Source organism: Rutidosis leptorrhynchoides, chromosome 9, assembly GCF_046630445.1.
Source record: "Rutidosis leptorrhynchoides isolate AG116_Rl617_1_P2 chromosome 9, CSIRO_AGI_Rlap_v1, whole genome shotgun sequence".
Lineage (NCBI taxonomy): Eukaryota > Viridiplantae > Streptophyta > Magnoliopsida > Asterales > Asteraceae > Rutidosis > Rutidosis leptorrhynchoides.
In genome coordinates this window covers 303,406,513-303,432,276 of record NC_092341.1, presented here as the reverse complement: position 1 = coordinate 303,432,276, position 25,764 = coordinate 303,406,513, and the positions used below count along the sequence as shown (strand labels likewise).

At 33.4% G+C, this 25,764-nt stretch overlaps 1 pseudogene; it reads left to right on the top strand.

Annotated features, from left to right (window-relative positions):
* Positions 1-1,824: 1,824 nt before the first annotated feature.
* On the top strand, positions 1,825-24,847 carry LOC139868926 (L-ascorbate oxidase homolog; annotated as a pseudogene).
* The last annotated feature ends 917 nt before the right edge of the window (positions 24,848-25,764 follow it).

The window sequence follows — 25,764 nt, the reverse complement described above, 5'->3', positions numbered from 1 at the left end:
TAAGAAGTCATCTGTGTTAATGGCAAGCAACGATATGGCATGATAACACCCAGCTGAACCATCGTTCTACAATGTTCTTCGGGTCAAGTTAATGTTAGTTTAGTGTGCACATCATGACACAAATCTATACTACTGCTTATATACAGGCCTATAAGGTCACACATTTTAACATTTAGACACCATTACATTGTATATTGTTGATGTGTAATTATAACCTATAGTTCGAATATATTACACAACAACAACAACATAACTCAATCCCACATGTGTAGGGTATGAGGGATGTGAGACATAGACAATCCTCCCCATGGCGTCTTCTTTTCTTTTTATTTATTTATTTACTTATTTATTATTATTATTATTTACTTTTTTTATAGTTTGAAAGTATTATTTAATTATATATGATTTAATTAAATATAAAATGCTCAATGGACTGTTGAACCATCAAATATTAATGGGCTTATATTATTTGGACAAAATTTAATAAATGAAATTAGGTCTAGTTTCTTGGTGGGTACGGTATAGCAAAACAAAGAATAGTCCGAGTTATATTTAAATAAATCAAGGGTTGACAACCCTAATGTTGATATATATGAATTACGATATATCATAAAATTGTTTTTTATGGTCTTTGAAAAATATACGGCACATCAATAATAACGAAAAGGGTGCGGCCGTTTTGTGGTGAAACACATCTACGCTAGAAGAAAATAATAAAGGGGGTGTTCTTTGCTTATAATACAGAACAACAAACAAGGCTTGTTGTTTTGTTTATCTTTTGCCGATGATAATACGAATTACATAATTGGTTGTAGTGTGACACAAGAAAGAAACTAAATACAGTAGTTGTTGGTATTGTATTGTACCGAACCAAAGTAAAGAAAATAAGGTTTTTTCTTTTGAGCATTTAATTAATTAATCAAAGGGTTTGATTAATTATTATTTTTGGTTATATACGGACTAGCATCCGACTGGTGTTGTTTGAGGTACCGTGTGGATCAACCATAGAGATATTCATACACTTTGAATATATGTTTCAACTTAGACGTGGATAGTTGCTTCTACCGTTCTTACATCGCTCGTTAAAGGTATATCTAAACTCCTCTTTGTAAATTTATTAATTTAGCAATTATTAGTGGTGTAATTGGATCTTGCTGGGAACTGTTAATCGTGTGATGTTTAATTGAATGTTTGTTTTAATATTAATAAAAGATGTTTATTAATAAATGGAAATATATTTATTTTTATTGTTCCGATGCGTTTATAAAATTTAAAAGTCCACACGATTTTCCTTCAGTGGTATCAGAGCCGCTTTTACACTGTTTTAATTGTCATATGATTATTCTTTAGTTCTAGATTTATGGTGTATTGGTGACAGTCAAAACCTTTTTGGTTTTAAAAGTCAACTCGGTTGATATAGACTTAACTTCCTGACGCACAAATATAATTGAAAGAATATCACTATATTAAATTGTAGATTTACTTGTTATGGTTTGAATAATTATTATAATTGTTGATTGTTTTATTCCATGGTTATACACATGCATTGTAATCATGGACAAGCCATATGTATGTTTTAATAATGTAGTTATTAAAGTTGTAATTGCATACATAGCCCACAATGCCCCGACCTATGTATTTAGTTTTGTATGAATGTTGTGATTGTTGGTCATGGCAATTTTAAGCCATGTTGGTTATTGATTTATTCAAATGCCATGAAGCCAAAGTTGTATTGTATTTATTTTCAATTTTATAGTTTTGTAATTAGGATTATTTAAAATTATAAAAGTATTAGATTAGTTGTAATTAATATTAAATATCAAAATGTCCATCCGATACCCACAAGAAGATCAAGACGATGATGAACAATCTGTTAACTGGGACAGTGCACAGGGTCCAACAAGAATTAAAAAGGCTGAGAAATCAAACTGGAAGAATTCAGCAAGTAACAAAAAGAGAGGTCACACATCATCATCTGTGAGTAAGAGTGGTGGATGGGGAAGCAGTAAAGATGAGACAAAATCTTCTTGGAAGAAGCAGAAAACAATTGAGAAAAATGAATCTCGTAAGAAGAAAGAAGAATTAAAGAAAGGAGATGAAGAGACAGAAGAAAAAGAAGAAGAAAAAGAAGATGAAGGCAGAGATGGAAAACAACGTGATGGCAGTGATGGTCAAATCCACTTGTTTTTTATGTGAAACCGATCTCGTGGATGCTTGGAGGCAAAGCAATTAGTTATGGTTATCTAGTTTATTTATTTTATTAAGTTTATTTACTTATTTAAGTTATTTGTTTCCATTAAATTAGAATTGTGATAAGGTTAGGAGTGCAATTCGGTTAGGAATCCTAGCTAGATGTCTCTTATTATATATATATAGTCCATGTATATATGAAGCTATCGATCTAACTTTTGGAATTAATTAAAAGTCAGCCTTGAGTTTGCTTTTGTATCTCATATTTACGTATTAGTAAATACGTGTTTTATCAATTAAAAGCACGTTGATGTTTTTAATTGTTTGTTGTGAAGAGCGTTTGTCGTCCAACGATCCTTGATCCTCATCAATTGGAATCAGAGAAATAAAGAAGGGCGGTGGTTGAAGGGCGGCCAACGACTAAGTTGCTAGTATCGGCGCCCTAGAACGGCGGCCTCAAGGGCGGGCTCAACGACCAACCGATACGAGCAGTCTTATGCCAAAAATAAGAAATCGTCTGTGTTAATGGCAGGAAACGATATGGCATGATTACACCCAGCCAAACCATCGTTCTACAAAGTTCTTCGGGTCAAGTTAATGTTGGTTTAGTGTGCACATCATGACACAAATCTATACTACCGCTTATATATAGGCGTATGGGGTCACACACTTTAACATTTAGACACCATTACATTATATATTGTTGATATATAATTATAATCTATAGTTCGAATATATTACACAACAACAACAACAACAACAACATAACTCAATCCCACATGTGTAGGGTTTGCGGGATGTGAGACGTAGACAATCCTCCCCATGGCGTCTTCTTTTCTTTTTATTTATTTATTTATTTACTCATTTATTATTATTACTATTTACTTTTTTTTATAGTTAAAAATTATTATTTAATTATATATGATTTAATTAAATATAAAACGCTCAATGGACTTTTGAACCATCAAATATTAATGGGCTTATATTATTTGGACAATATTAAATAAATGAAAATAGGCCTAGTTTCTTGGTGGGTACGGTATAGTAAAACAAAGAAGAGTCCAAGTTATATTTAAATAAACCAAGGGTGGACAACCCTAAGGTTGATATATATGAATTACGATATATCATAAAATTCTTTTTATGATCTATGAAAATTATACGGCACATCAATAATAAAGAAAAGGGTGCGGCCGTTTTGTGGTGAAACACATCTACGCAAGAAGAAAATAATAAAGGGTGTGTTCTTTGCTTATAATATAAAACAACAAACAAGGATTGTTGTTTTGTTTATCTTTTGCCGATGGTAATACAAATTACATAATTGGTTGTGGTGTGATGTAAGAAAGAAACTAAATGCATTAGTTGTTGGCTATTGTATTGTACCGAACCAAAGTAAAGAATATAAGTTGTTTTCTTTGGAGCATTTAATTAATTAATCAAAGGGTTTGATTAATTATTATTTTTAGTTATATACGGACTAGCATCCGACTGGTGTTGTTTGAGGTGCTGTGTGGATCAACCATAGAGATATTCATACACTTTGAATATATGTTTCAACTTAGACTTGGATAGTTACTTCTACCGTTCTTACATCGCTCATTAAAGGTATATCTAAACTCTTTTTTGTAAATTTATTAATTTGACAATTATTAGTGGTGTAATTGGATCTTGCCTTGAACTGTTAATCGTGTGAATATTTAATTGAATGTTTGTTTTAATGTTAATAAAAGATGTTTATTAATAAATGAAAATATATTTATTTTTTTTGTTTCGATGCATTTATAAAATTTAAAAGTCCACACGATTTTTCTTCAGTAGTATCAGAGCCGCTTTTACACCGTTTCTTTAAATCTAGCTTTGTGGTGTATTGGTGAAAGTCAAAACCTTTTTGGTTTTAAAAGTCAACTCGGTTGATATAGACTTAACTTCATGACGCACAAATATAATTGAAAGAATATCACTATATTAAATTGTAGATTTACTTGTTATGGTTTGAATAATTATTATAATTGTTGATTGTTTTATTTCATGGTTATACACATGCATTGTAATCATGGACAAGCCATATGTATGTTTTAATAATGTAGTTATTAAAGTTGTGATTGCATACATAGCCCATAATGCCCCGACCTATGTATTTGGTTTTGTGTGAATGTTGTGATTGTTGGTCATGGCAATTTTAAGCCATGTTGGTTATTGATTTATTCAAAGGCCATGAAGCCTAAGTTGTATTGTATTTATTTTCAATTTCATAGTTCTGTAATTAGGATTATTTAAAATTATAAAAATATTAGATTAGTTGTACTTTTCTATTTTATATAAATTTAAAAAGATGAAGATTGAAGATAAAGATGCGACATGGAGTTTGGCTTAGAAGATGGTGCACATATCAAGTTAACAACAATGGCATTTAGTAAGTTTTCACTTGGTTCTTGAATCAAGTGGGAGCTATAATATTGACCTTAGTTTGACCTCTTGATCTCATGTCGCCTCATGGGATCAAACATAGAATTTTGGGCTAGGCTAATTATGTATCTGATGCGTGGTCGTGTTTTATTTAAATGATTTTCTTATAATTGTTGATTATAATATATGCTAAACGTTTTTGATGGAAACATTAAATAAAATACGTAATGAGTTTAAAGATTAAAATTGTCGATTTTAAAAGTTAAACTCTAATGAGTTTAAAATTGATGATTTTAAAACTCAAATAATATATATAGATGACATCTTTTAAAATTATTTTAAAACGATACACGTTTGTGTATTTGTTATTTTTATATGTTATTAATTAAATAACAAAAGGCCACACAAACATAATCAACATATATAATTAGTTAAAATGATTTTTAACTAATAGTGTAACGAATCTTATGTGCATGCATTATTCGTTTACGCAAACTTTTTCAATATACCCGTCAAATTTAAGTCATGCCATCCAATGAGCTTGTAAACACTCCTCGTTATTTTTCTGATCTAGTGAGACTAGGCTGAATTATAGCCACGTGGTAGATTTTTTGATTTAGTGAGACGTGAATTTCCACTGTTTCCAAATTGGATGATTTAATCGTATTTACGGTGAGACCTGAGTTCGAGGCAAGGATGTGACAAACATGCCAGTAGATAATAGTGGTTTGTTGGACTACATATATCTCTAGGTCCCATAAAGATATAAGAGTTGTACTTTTAATGCAATTGGTACCCGCTACCTACCAATAGACTCCATAACTGCTAGCTGATCAACAGATGTGGTTATGAAACATCTATGTGATCTTAGGCTTTCGTAAATTAATTGTTTTTTAAAAAAAATTATAAAACTTGGGTAGTTAATTTGTTGAAGCGCAATATCGAAAATACTAAATTGAATCTTATATATGTTGTAGATGTCAAATAATCAAAATTTAAACCAAAATACGCTTCCTTCTTTGCTAGAGAAGGATAAACTCAATGTTCAACCTTCCTGGCACTGTAACTTGAGAACTGTTCTCAAGCATAAATGGAAGTTAAATAAAATTTAGAACCCTTATCCGTTCTTCCTACTGTGGCAGTTGCTGCTACTCAGCAAAATGCTTATCGGATGTTGTTCGATGATCAGGAAGAAATAGGATGGAAGGGTGAAAAAGAATAAGCTGAATACTTTGTGGAAGGGATATGGCAAATCATTTTCCAGGAAAAATATTCCACCTTCCAAGAAGAAAATTCCAACTAAAGACACCGAATATCTCCATTGTGGAAAGGTTGGCAATTGGAGAAGGAAGTTGTCCTATCTACCAATCTGATCTGAGAAAAGGCAATGCTGGTAAGACTAGCAAACTCGGGTATATTTCATATACAGTTATATACTTCTTCTAGTGATTTCGGGATCTTTGTTAACCGATTGTGGCCTTCACACCTGTAACAATATAAAGGGAATGAGAAGTAATAAACTTAAGAAAGGCACACTTGATTTGTGAGTGAGCAATGGAAATCAAGCTTCGGTTGAAGTCATTGGTCATTATGAGCTTACTCTTCCAAGTGGTTTTATTGTTTTGCTGGAACAATTTGATTATGCTCCTAGTATTAGGAGAAATATAGTTTGAAAGATGCTGGTTTTGAACTTGCATTTACGCACTTTGATATTTCAATTTCTAAGGATAATATTTTTTTTATCTTAATGCCCATCCAAGTGATGGTATTTTTGAAATTGATATGCATGGTGCGATTTCAAATGAGAATTCTATGTATACTTGTACCGTCAAGCGATTCAAGCAACGCTTGAATAAGACCTATCTATGACATTGTCGTCTTGGTCATATAAAAAACGCATTTCAAAACTCCATTCTTATGGACTTTTAGAATCACATGGCTTTGATTCATTTGATGTATGTGAGTAATGCTTATGTGAAAGGATGACAAAAACTCATTTCTTCGATTTAGATGAAAGAGCTAAATTTTTTTTAGAAATAATACATACTGATGTATGTGACCCTTTTAGAACAATATCTAGAAATTGTAAGTCTTACTTCGTTACAATAACTGATGGCTATAGTATAAATTTTTATGTTTTACTTGCTGAAACATAAACATGAAGTTTTTTGAAATGTTCAAAAGTCTTTCAAAATGAAGTAAAGAGTCAGCTTGAAAAGACCATTAAATCACTTCACTCTGATAGAGGAGGTGAATTTATGAGTTAAGAGTTTTTGGACCACCTGAAGAATTGTGAGATTGTCTCACAATTCACTCCACCTTAGACACCACAACATAATGGTGTGTTTGAGTGGAGGGATCGAACTGTAGTGACCCGAACTTTTTCATGTTTATATATATTAATTGAGATTGATATTTATATGATTAAATGTTTCCAACATGTTAAGCAATCAAACTTGTTAAGACTTGATTAATTAAAATATGTTTCATATAGACAATTGACCACCCAAGTTGACCGGTGATTCACGAACGTTAAAACTTGTAAAAACTATATGATGACATATATATGGATATATATATATATATATATATATATATATATATATATATATATATATATATATAGTTAACATGATACTATGATAAGTAAACATATCATTAAGTATATTAACAATGAACTACATATGTAAAAACAAGACTACTAACTTAATGATTTTTAAACGAGACATATATGTAACGATTATCGTTGTAAAGACATTTAATGTATATATATCATATTAAGAGATATTCATACATGATAATATCATGATAATATAATAATTTAAAACCTCATTTGATATTATAAACATTGGGTTAACAACATTTAACAAGATCGTTAACATAAAGGTTTAAAAACAACACTTACATGTAACGACTAACGATGACTTAACGACTCAGTTAAAATGTATATACATGTAGTGTTTTAATATATATTTATACACTTTTGAAAGACTTCAATACACTTATCAAAATACTTCTACTTAACAAAAATGCTTACAATTACATCCTCGTTCAGTTTCATCAACAATTCTACTCGTATGCACCCGTATTCGTACTCGTACAATACACAGCTTTTAGATGTATGTACTATTGGTATATACACTCCAATGATCAGCTCTTAGCAGCCCATGTGAGTCACCTAACACATGTGGGAACCATCATTTGGCAACTAGCATGAAATATCTCATAAAATTACAAAAATATGAGTAATCATTCATGACTTATTTACATGAAAACAAAATTACATATCCTTTATATCTAATCCATACACCAACGACCAAAAACACCTAAAAACACTTTCATTCTTCAATTTTCTTCATATAATTGATCTCTCTCAAGTTCTATCTTCAAGTTCTAAGTGTTCTTCATATATTCTACAAGTTCTAGTTACATAAAATCAAGAATACTTTCAAGTTTGCTAGCTCACTTCCAATCTTGTAAGGTGATCATCCAACCTCAAGAAATCTTTGTTTCTTACAGTAGGTTATCATTCTAATACAAGGTAATAATCATATTCAAACTTTGGTTCAATTTCTATAACTATAACAATCTTATTTCAAGTGATGGTCTTACTTGAACTTGTTTTCGTGTCATGATTCTGCTTCAAGAACTTCGAGCCATCCAAGGATCCGTTGAAGCTAGATCCATTTTTCTCTTTTCCAGTAGGTTTATCCAAGGAACTTAAGGTAGTAATGATGTTCATAACATCATTCGATTCATATATATAAAGCTATCTTATTCGAAGGTTTAAACTTGTAATCACTAGAACATAGTTTAGTTAATTCTAAACTTGTTCGCAAACAAAAGTTAATCCTTCTAACTTGACTTTTAAAATCAAATAAACACATATTCTATATCTATATGATATGCTAACTTAATGATTTAAAACCTGGAAACACGAAAAACACCGTAAAACCGGATTTACGCCGTCGTAGTAACACCGCGGGCTGTTTTGGGTTAGTTAATTAAAAACTATGATAAACTTTGATTTAAAAGTTGTTATTCTGAGAAAATGATTTTTATTATGAACATGAAACTATATCCAAAAATTATGGTTAAACTCAAAGTGGAAGTATGTTTTCTAAAATGGTCATCTAGACGTCGTTCTTTCGACTGAAATGACTACCTTTACAAAAATGACTTGTAACTTATTTTTCCGACTATAAACCTATAATTTTTCTGTTTAGATTCATAAAATAGAGTTCAATATGAAACCATAGCAATTTGATTCACTCAAAACGGATTTAAAATGAAGAAGTTATGGGTAAAACAAGATTGGATAATTTTTCTCATTTTAGCTACGTGAAAATTGGTAACAAATCTATTCCAGCCATAACTTAATCAACTTGTATTGTATATTATGTAATCTTGAGATACCATAGACACGTATACAATGTTTCGACCTATCATGTCGACACATCTATATATATTTCGGAACAACCATAGACACTCTATATGTGAATGTTGGAGTTAGCTATACAGGGTTGAGGTTGATTCCAAAATATATATAGTTTGAGTTGTGATCAATACTGAGATACGTATACACTGGGTCGTGGATTGATTCAAGATAATATTTATCAATTTATTTCTGTACATCTAACTGTGGACAACTAGTTGTAGGTAACTAACAAGGACAGCTGACTTAATAAACTTAAAACATCAAAATATATTAAAAGTGTTGTAAATATATTTTGAACATACTTTGATATATATGTATATATTGTTATAGGTTCGTGAATCAACCAGTGGCCAAGTCTTACTTCCCGACGAAGTAAAAATCTGTGAAAGTGAGTTATAGTCCCACTTTTAAAATCTAATATTTTTGGGATGAGAATACATGCAGGTTTTATAAATGATTTACAAAATAGACACAAGTACGTGAAACTACATTCTATGGTTGAATTATCGAAATCGAATATGCCCTTTTTTATTAAGTCTGGTAATCTAAGAATTAGGGAACAGACACCCTAATTGACGCGAATCCTAAAGATAGATCTATTGGGCCTAACAAACCCTATCCAAAGTACCAGATGCTTTAGTACTTCGAAATTTATATCATATCCGAAGGGTGTCCCGGAATGATGGGGATATTCTTATATATGCATCTTGTTAATGTCGGTTACCAGGTGTTCACCATATGAATGATTTTTATCTCTATGTATGGGATGTGTATTGAAATATGAAATCTTGTGGTCTATTATTATGATTTGATATATATAGGTTAAACCTATAACTCACCAACATTTTTGTTGACGTTTTAAGCATGTTTATTCTCAGGTGACTATTAAGAGCTTCCGCTGTCGCATACTTAAATAAGGACGAGATTTGGAGTCCATGCTTGTATGATATTGTGTAAAAACTGCATTCAAGAAACTTATTTTGTTGTAACATATTTGTATTGTAAACCATTATGTAATGGTCGTGTGTAAACAGGATATTTTAGATTATCATTATTTGATAATCTACGTAAAGCTTTTTAAACCTTTATTGATGAAATAAAGATTATGGTTTGTTTTAAAATGAATGCAGTCTTTGAAAAACGTCGCATATAGAGGTCAAAACCTCGCAACGAAATCAATTAATATGGAACGTTTTTAATCAATAAGAACGGGACATTTCAGTTGGTATCCGAGCGTTGGTCTTAGAGAACCAGAATTTTGCATTAGTGTGTCTTATCGAGTTTGTTAGGATGCATTAATGAGTCTGGACTTCGACCGTGTTTACTTGAAAAATGATTGCTTAACAAATTTTGTTGGAAACTATATATTTTTAACATGTAAATATTATGTGATATATTAATCTCTTAACGCGTTTGATATTATGTGATAGATGTCTACCTCTAGAACAAATCCCATTAACTCACCTAATAATAATGAAGAGTCAAATGTAAATTAGAATGATTCGTGGACTGATTCACAAGTTACCGAAGAGGAACCGGAAGAAGAGTCGGAACCGGAAGAAGAATCGGAACCGGAAGAAGAATCGGAACCGGATGAAGAAATAGAACCGGTGGGGGAAATAATAAAACGGTTAAGTAAAAGAAACTCCTCAACCAACCGACCAAGGTTAATTACGGTTAATGGTGTTTCCGCCAAGGAAGCAAAATATTGGGAGGATTACCAATTCTCCGATGAATCGGATTCCGACGAGAATTCCGATGATGTTATAGAAATTACCCCAACTGAATTTAAAAAGGCAAAAGAAAATAATAAGGGAAAGGGCATAAAAATAGAGAAATCTAATTCCAACCCCGATGAACTTTATATGTATCGTCAACCCCCGAAGTCCTTAAGTTGTAACAATGACCCGGGAACCTCTAAACCACCAGGTTTTTCTAAACCAATGTGGAAAACGACGGCTCGTATTAGGGGATCAACATATATCCCTAGAAACTTGGCAAAACGAACCAAAACCGAAGAAGAAGAAACAAGCCAGTCGGAATAAGATAGTTGTATTCGTGTGGTGTAATATATGTAATATAGTGTACTTATGCTTTATGATATATGTAAAAATTGCTTGTATTAATAAGTATTTTTTTATGAATCTAACTCTTGTCTATTTTACAGTATAAAAACACAAAATGGATAGACAACCTAATATTTTAAGAGACCTACCCGGAGACATGATTGATGAAATCTTGTCTAGAGTCGGTCTGAATTCTTCGGCACAACTATTTAAGGCGAGATCAGTTTGTAAGACATTCGAAGAACGTTCCAAGAATGCCTTGGTTTATAAAAGGCTTTCGTTCGAAAGATAGGGGATATCACATTGGGAAATCCATAAGTTACGATGTGTTTACTTTGACGCATATATTGCGGGGAACCCAAATGCTATTTTACGCAATGGGTTAAGAAATTATTTTGACTCAATATATCCGAATATTGGACTTCGTGATTTAGAAAAAGCGGCTAACATGCAACATAAAGAAGCATGTTATGCTTACGGATTAGTAATGTTCGCTTCTCACCAAAGTGAGAACAAGAACATCGGGCTACAACTATTAAACAAAACGTTCCCACAAGTGACGGAGTCGGTAATTGAGGTAAGAAATGAGGTTTTTAGATTGTTACGGGACTGTTGGACATTACGTAACCCTCGTCCCTTTGACGACGTTACAACACGATGTCTTATCAACGGCCATAACGGTTATGTTCCACAAGACCAAGGATGGGAAGTAATCCTAGTAAAACCAGAATGCATGACTTGTTTCTGGACATATGAATTACGTGTCTTTATTGCCTTTGCTGAACGACTTGTGTACTAGCTAGAATTATCTTCACAACCATCTTGTATCAAATTTATTGTGTGCTATATTTCATGCTATATGTAAAATAAGCGGTATTGTAAGTTTGTAAAATATTGTGTAAAAGTTTGAACGCGAAATATTATTATAATCAGTTTTTCATATAGAATTGTAGTAGTTGAATTGTATATTAGCTACTAAGTATGAACTTAACGGGTAGGTACTACCCGAATTTAAACTTATAAAACGCTAATATGAAGAAAAAGCTTTTATAAATGAGTTCATATTATGCTACGAAATACTATTAAATACTCTTAATATTCTGTATGATTAACTTGTTCCATTTGACTATTTTGAAGGAAATGGCACCGACTACTCGACACACCGTGAATATGAATGAAGAGGAATTCCGTACTTTTCTAGCTTCAAACATAGCCGCTGTACAGGCTGCGCTACATACCAACAATAACCTTGGATCTAGCAGTACAGGAAATCGTGTAGGATGCACCTACAAAGAATTCACTGCCTACAAACCTTTGGAATTTGATGGAACCGAAGGACCGATCGGATTGAAACGGTGGACCGAGAAGGTCGAATCGGTGTTTTCCATAAGTAAGTGTACTGAAGAGGACAAAGTGAAGTACGCTACGCATACCTTCACAGGTTCTGCGTTAACATGGTGGAATACCTATCTAGAGTAAGTGGGACAAGACGATGCGTACGCACTACCGTGGTCAGCATTCAAGCACTTGATGAACGAGAAGTACCGTCCCAGAACCGAGGTCAATAAGCTCAAGACAGAACTTAGAGGGTTACGAACCCAAGGATTTGATATTACCACGTATGAAAGACGATTCACAGAATTGTGCCTATTGTGTCCGGGAGCATTCGAAGATGAGGAAGAGAAGATCGACGCGTTTGTGAAAGGATTACCGGAAAGAATCCAAGAAGATATAAGTTCACACGAGCCCGCCTCCATACAACAGGCATGTAGAATGGCTCACAAACTAGTGAACCAGATTGAAGAAAGAATTAAAGAACAGACTGCTGAAGAGGCCAATGTGAAGCAAGTCAAAAGAAAGTGGGAGGAAAACGGTGATAAGAATCACCAATACAACAACAACAGCAATTACAACAATAATCGCAACAATTATCCCAACAATTGCAACATCAATCGCAACTACAACAAACGGCCCAACAACAACAACAACAACAACAACAACAACAACAACAACAACAATAACAACAACAACTACAACAATCATCCCAATAACAATAATAACTGCAACAACAACAATAATCAGAAGCAGCTATGCCAAAGGTGTGAAAAGTATCACTCGGGGTTCTGCACAAAATTTTACAACAAGTGTAAAAGAAATGGTCATAGCGCGGGGAAGTGTGAGGTCTACGGACCAGGGGTTAATAGAACGAAAGGAACAAATGGTGTCGGAACGAGTAATGGCGGAGCAAGTAGTGTCGGAGCAAGTTATGCCAATGTAGTTTGTTATAAATGTGGAAAATCGGGCCACATTATTAGAAATTGCCCGAACCAGGAGAACACGAATGGACAAGGCCGCGGAAGAGTTTTCAATATTAATGCGGCAGAAGCACAGGAAGACCCGGAGCTTGTTATGGGTACGTTTCTTATTGACAATAAATCTGCTTACGTTTTATTTGATTCGGGTGCGGATAGAAGCTATATGAGTAGAGATTTTTGTGCTAAATTAAGTTGTCCATTGACGCCTTTGGATAGTAAATTTTTACTCGAATTAGCAAATGGTAAATTAATTTCAGCAGATAATATATGTCGGAATCGTGAAATTAAAATGGTTAGCGAAACATTTAAGATTGATTTGATACCAGTAGAGTTAGGGAGTTTCGATGTGATAATCGGTATGGACTGGTTGAAAGAAGTGAAAGCAGAGATCGTTTGTTACAAAAATGCAATTCGCATTATACGAGAAAAAGGAAAACCCTTAATGGTGTACGGAGAAAAGGGCAACACGAAGCTACATCTTATTAGTAATTTGAAGGCACAAAAACTAATAAGAAAAGGTTGCTATGCTGTTCTAGCACACGTCGAGAAAGTACAAACTGAAGAAAAGAGCATCAATGATGTTCCTATTGCAAAAGAATTTCCCGATGTATTTCCGAAAGAATTACCGGGATTACCCCCACATCGATCCATTGAATTTCAAATAGATCTTGTACCAGGAGCTGCACCAATAGCTCGTGCTCCTTACAGACTCGCACCCAGCGAGATGAAAGAACTGCAAAGCTAATTACAAGAACTTTTAGAGCGTGGTTTCATTTGACCAAGCACATCACCGTGGGGAGCTCCTATTTTGTTTGTCAAGAAGAAAGATGGTACATTCAGGTTGTGTATCGACTACCGAGAGTTGAACAAACTTACCATCAAGAACCGCTACCCACTACCGAGAATCGACGACTTATTTGATCAACTACAAGGCTCGTCTGTTTATTCAAAGATTGACTTACGTTCCGGGTATCATCAAATGCGGGTGAAAGAAGATGATATTCCAAAGACTGCTTTCAGAACACGTTATGGTCATTACGAGTTTATGGTCATGCCGTTTGGTTTAACTAATGCACCAGCTGTGTTCATGGACCTTATGAACCGAGTGTGTGGACCATACCTTGACAAGTTTGTCATTGTTTTCATTGATGATATACTTATTTACTCAAAGAATGACCAAGAACACGGTGAACATTTGAGAAAGGTGTTAGAAGTATTGAGGAAGGAAGAATTGTACGCTAAGTTTTCAAAGTGTGCATTTTGGTTGGAAGAAGTTCAATTCCTCGGTCACATAGTGAACAAAGAAGGTATTAAGGTGGATCCGGCAAAGATAGAAACTGTTGAAAAGTGGGAAACCTCGAAAACTCCAAAACACATACGCCAGTTTTTAGGACTAGCTGGTTACTACAGAAGGTTCATCCAAGACTTTTCTAGAATAGCAAAACCCTTGACTGCATTAACGCATAAAGGGAAGAAATTTGAATGGAATGATGAACAAGAGAAAGCGTTTCAGTTATTGAAGAAAAAGCTAACTACGGCACCTATATTGTCATTGCCTGAAGGGAATGATGATTTTATGATTTATTGTGACGCATCAAAGCAAGGTCTCGGTTGTGTATTAATGCAACGAACGAAGGTGATTGCTTATGCGTCTAGACAATTGAAGATTCACGAACAAAATTATACGACGCATGATTTGGAATTAGGCGCGGTTGTTTTTGCATTAAAGACTTGGAGGTACTACTTATATGGGGTCAAAAGTATTATATATACCGACCACAAAAGTCTTCAACACATATTTAATCAGAAACAACTGAATATGAGGCAGCGTAGGTGGATTGAATTATTGAATGATTACGACTTTGAGATTCGTTACCACCCGGGAAGGCAAATGTGGTAGCCGATGCCTTGAGCAGGAAGGACAGAGAACCCATTCGAGTAAAATCTATGAATATAATGATTCATAATAACCTTACTACTCAAATAAAGGAGGCGCAACAAGGAGTTTTAAAAGAGGGAAATTTAAAGGATGAAATACCCAAAGGATCGGAGAAGCATCTTAATATTCGGGAAGACGGAACCCGGTATAGGGCTGAAAGGATTTGGGTACCAAAATTTGGAGATATGAGAGAAATGGTACTTAGAGAAGCTCATAAAACCAGATACTCAATACATCCTGGAACGGGGAAGATGTACAAGGATCTCAAGAAACATTTTTGGTGGCCGGGTATGAAAGCCGATGTTGCTAAACACGTAGGAGAATGTTTGACGTGTTCTAAGGTCAAAGCTGAGCATCAGAAACCATCAGGTCTACTTCAACAACCCGAAATCCCGGAATGGAAATGGGAAAATATTACCATGGATTTCATCACTAAATTGCCAAGGACTGCAAGTGGTTTTGATACTATTTGGGTAATAGTTGATCGTCTCACCAAATCAGCACACTTCCTGCCAATAAGAGAAGATGACAAGATGGAGAAGTTAGCACGACTGTATTTGAAGGAAGTCGTCTCCAGACATGGAATACCAATCTCTATTATCTCTGATAGGGATGGCAGATTTATTTCAAGATTCTGGCAGACATTACAGCAAGCATTAGGAACTCGTCTAGACATGAGTACTGCCTATCATCCACAAACTGATGGGCAGAGTGAAAGGACGATACAAATGCTTGAAGACATGCTACGAGCATGTGTTATTGATTTCGGAAACAGTTGGGATCGACATCTACCGTTAGCAGAATTTTCCTACAACAACAGCTACCATTCAAGCATTGAGATGGCGCCGTTTGAAGCACTTTATGGTAGAAAGTGCAGGTCTCCGATTTATTGGAGTGAAGTGGGGGATAGACAGATTACGGGTCCGGAGATTATACAAGAAACTACCGAGAAGATCATCCAAATTCAACAACGGTTGAAAACCGCCCAAAGTCGACAAAAGAGCTACGCTGACATTAAAAGAAAAGATATAGAATTTGAAATTGGAGAGATGGTCATGCTTAAAGTTACACCTTGGAAAGGCGTTGTTCGATTTGGTAAATGAGGGAAATTAAATCCAAGGTATATTGGACCATTCAAGATTATTGATCGTGTCGGACCAGTAGCTTACCGACTTGAGTTACCTCAACAACTCGCAGCTGTACATAACACTTTCCACATCTCGAATTTGAAGAAATGTTTTGCTAAAGAAGATCTCACTATTCCGTTAGATGAAATCTAAATCAACGAAAAACTTCAATTCATCGAAGAACCCGTCGAAATAATGGATCGTGAGGTTAAAAGACTTAAGCAAAACAAGATACCAATTGTTAAGGTTCGATGGAATGCTCGTAGAGGACCCGAGTTCACCTGGGAGCGTGAAGATCAGATGAAGAAGAAATACCCGCATCTATTTCCAGAAGATTCGTCAACACCTTCAACAGCTTAAAATTTCGGGACGAAATTTATTTAACGGGTAGGTACTGTAGTGACCCGAACTTTTTCATGTTTATATATATTAATTGAGATTGATATTTACATGATTAAATGTTTCCAACATGTTAAGCAATCAAACTTGTTAAGACTTGATTAATTGAAATATGTTTCATATAGACAATTGACCACCCAAGTTGACCGGTGATTCACGAACGTTAAAACTTGTAAAAACTATATGATGACATATATATGGATATATATATATAGTTAACATGATACTATGATAAGTAAACATATCATTAAGTATATTAACAATAAACTACATATGTAAAAACAAGACTACTAACTTAATGATTTTTAAACGAGACATATATGTAACGATTATCGTTGTAAAGACATTTAATGTATATATATCATATTAAGAGATATTCATACATGATAATATCATGATAATATAATAATTTAAAATCTCATTTGATATTATAAACATTGGGTTAACAACATTTAACAAGATCGTTAACCTAAAGGTTTAAAAACAACACTTACATGTAACGACTAACGATGACTTAACGACTCAGTTAAAATGTATATACATGTAGTGTTTTAATATGTATTTATACACTTTTGAAAGACTTCAATACACTTATCAAAATACTTCTACTTAACAAAAATGCTTACAATTACATCCTCGTTCAGTTTCATCAACAATTCTACTCGTATGCACCCGTATTCGTACTCGTACAATACACAGCTTTTAGATGTATGTACTATTGGTATATACACTCCAATGATCAGCTCTTAGCAGCCCATGTGAGTCACCTAACACATGTGGGAACCATCATTTGGCAACTAGCATGAAATATCTCATAAAATTACAAAAATGTGAGTAATCATTCATGACTTATTTACATGAAAACAAAATTACATATCCTTTATATCTAATCCATACACCAACGACCAAAAACACCTACAAACACTTTCATTCTTCAATTTTCTTCATCTAATTGATCTCTCTCAAGTTCTATCTTCAAGTTCTAGGTGTTCTTCATATATTCTACAAGTTCTAGTTACATAAAATCAAGAATACTTTCAAGTTTGCTAGCTCACTTCCAATCTTGTAAGGTGATCATCCAACCTCAAGAAATCTTTGTTTCTTACAGTAGGTTATCATTCTAATACAAGGTAATAATTATATTCAAACTTTGATTCAATTTCTATAACTATAACAATCTTATTTCAAGTGATGATCTTACTTGAACTTGTTTTCGTGTCATGATTCTGCTTCAAGAACTTCGAGCCATCCAAGGATCCGTTGAAGCTAGATCCATTTTTCTCTTTTCCAGTAGGTTTATCCAAGGAACTTAAGGTAGTAATGATGTTCATAACATCATTCGATTCATAAATATAAAGCTATCTTATTCGAAGGTTTAAACTTGTAATTACTAGAACATAGTTTAGTTAATTCTAAACTTGTTCGCAAACAAAAGTTAATCCTTCTAACTTGACTTTTAAAATCAACTAAACACATGTTCTATATCTATATGATATGCTAACTTAATGATTTAAAACCTAGAAACACGAAAAACACCGTAAAACCGGATTTACGCCGTCGTAGTAACACCGCGGGCTGTTTTGGGTTAGTTAATTAAAAACTATGATAAACTTTGATTTAAAAGTTGTTATTATGAGAAAATGATTTTTATTATGAACATGAAACTATATCCAAAAATTATGGTTAAACTCAAAGTGGAAGTATGTTTTCTAAAATGGTCATCTAGACGTCGTTCTTTCGACTGAAATGACTACCTTTAAAAAAACGACTTGTAACTTATTTTTCCGACTATAAACCTATAATTTTTCTGTTTAGATTCATAAAATAGAGTTCAATATGAAACCATAGCAATTTGATTCACTCAAAATGGATTTAAAATGAAGAAGTTATGGGTAAAACAAGATTGGATAATTTTTCTCATTTTAGCTACGTGAAAATTGGTAACAAATCTATTCCAACCATAACTTAATCAACTTGTATTGTATATTATGTAATCTTGAGATACCATAGACACGTATACAATGTTTCGACCTATCATGTCGACACATCTATATATATTTCGGAACAACCATAGACACTCTATATGTGAATGTTGGAGTTAGCTATACAGGGTTGAGGTTGATTCCAAAATATATATAGTTTGAGTTGTGATCAATACTGAGATACGTATACACTGGGTCGTGGATGGATTCAAGATAATATTTATCGATTTATTTCTGTACATCTAACTGTGGACAACTAGTTGTAGGTTACTAACGAGGACAGCTGACTTAATAAACTTAAAACATCAAAATATATTAAAAGTGTTGTAAATATATTTTGAACATACTTTGATATATATGTATATATTGTTATAGGTTCGTGAATCAACCAGTGACCAAGTCTTACTTCCCGACGAAGTAAAAATCTGTGAAAGTGAGTTATAGTCCCACTTTTAAAATCTAATATTTTTGGGATGAGAATACATGCAGGTTTTATAAATGATTTACAAAATAGACACAAGTACGTGAAACTACATTCTATGGTTGAATTATCGAAATCGAATATGCCCTTTTTTATTAAGTCTGGTAATCTAAGAATTAGGGAACAGACACCCTAATTGACGCGAATCCTAAAGATAGATCTATTGGGCCTAACAAACCCTATCCAAAGTACCGGATGCTTTAGTACTTTGAAATTTATATCATATCCGAAGGGTGTCCCAGAATGATGGGGATATTCTTATATATGCATCTTGTTAATGTCGGTTACCAGGTGTTCACTATATGAATGATTTTTATCTCTATGTATGGGATGTGTATTGAAATATGAAATCTTGTGGTCTATTATTATGATTTGATATATATAGGTTAAACCTATAACTCACCAACATTTTTGTTGACGTTTTAAGCATGTTTATTCTCAGGTGATTATTAAGAGCTTCCGCTGTCGCATACTTAAATAAGGACGAGATTTGGAGTCCATGCTTGTATGATATTGTGTAAAAACTGCATTCAAGAAACTTATTTTGTTGTAACATATTTGTATTGTAAACCATTATGTAATGGTCGTGTGTAAACAGGATATTTTAGATTATCATTATTTGATAATCTACGTAAAGCTTTTTAAACCTTTATTGATGAAATAAAGGTTATGGTTTGTTTTAAAATGAATGCAGTCTTTGAAAAACGTCTCATATAGAGGTCAAAACCTCGCAACGAAATCAATTAATATGGAACGTTTTTAATCAATAAGAACGAGACATTTCACGAACTTTACTTGATATGGTTTTGATTAATGATGATTCTGACTACTCTATCACAGTCTTTTTGGATATGAATTTGAGTCTATTGCAGGCATACTCACTATGATTCCAACCAAGAAGGTAGAAAAGACACCATATGAGCTTTGTCATGAGAAGAATCCCAAGTTGTCTTATTTAAAAGTCTGGGTTGTGAAGTGTATGTGAAACATGACACTCTAAACAAAACCCAGACGTATCATTGTCAATTTTGTGATACCTAAAGAAAATAATGTGTTACTACTTTTACTACCATGCTAAAAACAACCTCGGTCTACTAACTTCTTAGAAAGGGATCTTCTCTTACAAGAATTTAGTGGGAGTAAAGTAGATCTTGAAGAAATTCAAGAACCACAAAATAACATACCTTCTATAAGCACTAGCAATCCACACGTTGAATCTAAGTGCATTGTTGATGAGCCAGAACGTGTTGTACTTGCACTTCATAGATCTATTAGAACTCCTCATCAGCATAGGAGGTTTAATTATCTGATTAATTCAGATGAACCTCACCTAGGGGGTTATGATGAACCCTCTAGCTACCGTGAGGTCATATCATATTTATCTGCCAAATGACGAGATGCTGTGAATATAAGGATGCAGTCCATTAAAAATAATCAAGTATGTGACTTGATTGATCTTCCACCCAATTGTAAGACAATAGGTGTAAATGAGTCTTCAAAGAGAAGACTGACATGGACGGTAATGTAAGCACTTTTAAAGCTCGATTCGTAGCAAAAGGTTATGATGAAACTTTTTCACTGATCGCTAGCTTTATAAGTTAGGATACTTATTGCCATAGCTATTTTCCATGATTATGAAGTATGGTAAATGGATATCAAAACCGCTTTCATAAATGTCGACCTAAGCGAGGACGTATATATGGTTCAACCGAAAGGGTTTATATATCCTAAGCATCCTAATAAAGTATGAAAGCTTCTAAAATCCATTTATGGATTAAAGCAAGCATTTAGGAGCTAGAATCTTAGGTTTGATGAGAATATCAAAGAGTTTGGTTTTTCTCAAAACCAAGATGAGCTATGTGTTTACATTAAATCTAGTGGGAGCAAAGTAGTCTTCTTGATCAAGTATGTTAATGACATAATACTTAATGGAAATTACATTCCAATTTGCAAGATTTCAAGTCTTGGCTTGAAGAATGTTTTTCCATAAAGAATTTTGAAGAAGCTACTTATGTACTTAGAATCATGGTCTATAGAATTATATCAAAATGGTTTATTAGTTTGAGTCAGAGTACATGCATAAATATTGCATTGCAAGTGCAAAAAGGCATAACCTTGAGTAAGTCTCAAAGTTATATCACACTTGATGAGATAAGACGAATAAAATTTATCCCGTACGCTTCGGCTATAGGATCCATTGTGTATGCCATGTTATGTACTAGACCTGGTGTCTCATTGATTTCGAGTTTGACGAGTCGTTATTAACGGAATCCATGTGAAAAATATTGGATTGTTGTTAAGAACATTCTTAAGTATTTATAGAGTACTAACGATATGTTCATGGTTTACGGTGGTTTGGAAAAGGAGTTAAGTATTACCCATAATACATATGCTAGTTTCCAAACTGATCGAGATGATTCTCGGTCCCAGTCAGGGTGTGTTTTTGTCATGATAGACGAGACCGTTAATTGGAAAAGCTCAAAGTAGAGCACTGTTGCACATAACAAAAGCAGAATACATTGCTATATGAGAAGTTGCTCAGGAAGCTGTCTGGATTAAGAAGGTTCTATTGAATTCAGAGTAGTTATCAACATTAAATCTTCTATGAAAATGTATTGTGATAGTTCGAGGGTTATTAAACTTTCCAAAGAATTACATGTACATAAATGTATCCGACACATTCTTCAAAAATTTGACTACATTCTTGAAGTCATTGAGAGGAATAATATTAGTATTCTTAATGTTCTTACAGATGATAATGTGGCTGACCTGTTCACGAAGCCCATGATGCACGACCCGTATGACGATCATGCTATCAGTTTTGGACTTCGTTACGCTACATCTTTTTCATTTGTAATTTAGTATTTGGATATTCTGGAACATTAAGAAGTTTTATCTAAATGAATTGAGATACTAGGTATGGTCGTTTTCATTTATAATACTATGTTCTATATTAGCATGTTTAATCCTTGAATAATTGTTGATTATTCTAAATTTCCATAATCGGATTTATTCCTCTATGTGAGAGTATGATACCACTGGGCCCCTCGATGAAAGTGAATGGATATTTACATGACCATGTCCAAGCTATTATGATTGCTGATCAATTTTAACTTGGCATTGAAACTTTCTAGATCGAGAAATAAAATCAGTTGACAAATGAGAATGACTAGATCCATGTCTCATGTTAACTCGCTATAGGCAATAAAGGGACAATGGACAATCAATCATTAAATTATTTTTAATAATAATGATAGCTCGTTTCGTTGAAACATCAACTTGTATATTTTCGGGGGCATTGAAGTGTTGCTAGACGCCAATATATGTCTGTATAGTTTTCTAGATGTTATGGCATGAACAAGTGGGAGTTTGTTGGTTTAGTGTGCACATCATAACACAAATCTATACTACCGCTTATATAAAGGCCTATGGGGTCACACACTTTAGCATTTAGACAACATTACATTATATATTGTTGATATATAATTATAACCTATAGTTCGAAAGTATTATTTAATTATATATGATTTAATTAAATATAAAATGCTCAATGGACTGTTGAACCATCAAATATTAATGGGCTTATATTATTTGGACAAAATTAAATAAATGAAATTAGGCCTAGTTTCTTGGTGGGTACGGTATAGCAAAACAAAGAAGAGTCCAAGTTATATTTAAATAAATCAATGGTTGACAACCATAAGGTTGATATATACGAATTACGATATATCATAAAATTGTTTTTTATGGTCTGACACATCAATAATAAAGAAAAGGGGGCCGCCGTTTTGTGGTGAAACACATCTACGCAAGAAGAAAATAATAAAGGGGGTGTTCTTTGCTTATAATATAAAACAACAAACAAGGCTTGTTGTTTTGTTTATCTTTTTCCGATGATAATACGAAATACATAATTGGTTGTGGTGTGACGCAAGAAAGAAACTAAATACAATAGTTGTTGGCTATTGTATTGTACCGAACCAAAGTAAAGAAAATAAGTTGTTTTCTTTTGAGCATCTAATTAATTAATCAAAGGGTTTGATTAATTATTATTTTTGGTTATATACGGATTAGCATCTAACTGGTGTTGTTTGAGGTGCTGTGTGGATCAACCATAGAGATATTCATACACTTTGAATATATGTTTCAACTTAGACGTGAATAGTTGCTTCTACCGTTCTTGCATCGCTCGTTAAAGGTATATCTAAACTCCTCTTTGTGAATTTATTAATTTGGCAATTATTAGTGGTGTAATTGGATCTTGCTGGGAACTGTTAATCGTGTGAATGTTTAATTGAATGTTTGTTTTAATGTTAATAAAAGATGTTTATTAATAAATGAAAATATTTTTATTTTTATTGTTCCGCTGCGTTTATAAAATTTAAAAGTCCACATGATTTCCTTCAGTTAACGTCAAGCAACGATATGGAATCAACAGTGTCTCATTCACTCCAACCGACCCAACTAATACCCCCCCTAAAACTTGCTGATTATTTCAACATTGGGGGAGTTTTCCGGGTCGGAAGCATATCCGATAGACCATGTGGAGGCGGGCTATATCAAGATACGTCGGTTATGGGTGCCGATTTCAGGAGTTTCGTTGAAATTGTCTTTGAAAACCCGTCCGACATTGTACTAAGTTATCACATGAATGGTTACCAGTTCTTTGTTGTCGGGTAAGCACATTATTGCTTGTTGTCGTGAATACGCACGTATTTTTGGTTATGCCAAATATTTTTTTCTTATTGGGAATTTTATATATATATATATATATATATATATATATATATATATATATATATATATATATATATATATATATATATATATATATATATATATATATATATATAGAATGGATGGAGGACAATGGAATCAAGGTAGCAGGAATGGTTATAATCTTCGAGATGGTGTTGCACGTAGTACAATCCAGATACCGCGAAACAAAATGTTTGTTTTTTATTTAACTTTTATGGATTTCGCTAATGACAGCCTTAAGGGTTGTCGTTAACGTGCAGAAAATGCTTGTACAGTTTGATAACCGTCATTAAAAAGTCAACATTAACCACGTACAGTTTTTTTATGCATGTTAACGACAGCCCTACTCTAACGGGTTGAAATAATGTCTTTTGCGAACGTATTTTGGTACGCTGGTCAAAAAGTGTTTTGGGTCAGCCTAACAGGTGCCAAAATACCCATTTAGACCTGTTAGCCAACCTGTTCTTTTTTTAGACAAACAAATCTAACTTTGTTAATGAAGGTCAGCAATCTAAAATCTTGTTTATACGGCTATATAGGTTTACCCAAAATCATGGTCTGCAATTTACGTTGCACTTGACAACGTTGCGATGTGGAACGTGAGGACGGAATACTGGGCCCGCCAATACCTCGGTGAACAATTTTAACTACGTGTTTACACAAACTCCGGGTCAATCAGAGACGAGTTCCTGATCCCAAAGAATGCACGGTTATGTGGAAAGGCAGCAGGCCGCCACACATGACCTTTTTGAGTCAAGAAGGTTAGAGTCTCCAAAATGGAGACTTAAGGTTGAGTTTAAACACTTGTTTCCACTTAATATAATTACATTCATTTTGGTTTTGTGTTATGTATTCTTGTGGTGTTATATAAGCACTGCCTGAAAGACTAGTATCGCTAGAACTTGATTATGACATCATCTCAAGGTCACAAGTCTTTCTTTATTATCTGCTCCATATATTTTATATTTAATATAATAATATATAATATAATATAATATTTATATGTGAGTGTACCCTCTCCAATTATACATTACTGTATTGTATTGTAATAAACAAAATGGTTGCAAGAGCTTATGAGTTGTGTTTCATACTTAGCCTTCTATTTTTGATTTGAAAACTATTTGAGCAATATAAATATGGAACTAATACCCTCTATAGCCAAATTGACATCATAAAAAAAACAGAGCAAATTAGATAGTCATAACTTCGGATAGAGGTGTAAGTGTATGACTATCTTCATTTTAACTCTCCTCGTATTTAGACTTTTTTCTCTAAAAAAGAAACAAAAAAATAGGAGATTGGAGTTACTGTATGATAAAACTAAGTAGCTACCAAATTGACAATAACTTATTGAATCCATCGGGCTCATAATGAGTTATAATGAATGGGTATTGTTGTTATGACATTGCATACATAATTCTATAATCTACAGAAGTTACCATTAAGGTTTACAGAAGCTACAAGCAGAAAAAGTTCGACTATTGAAATTTTGATTCAGTACACTCGTAATGCGGTTCTAACATTCAGAAACATGATTAAAATGATCATTTAGGTTGAAGATTTTCAGTATGAACAAATGCGTGATTAAGTAAGCTAAAAATACTTCAATTTCGATGTACACACATCACATATGAAGATAATAAACCGACTAACTTTTGAC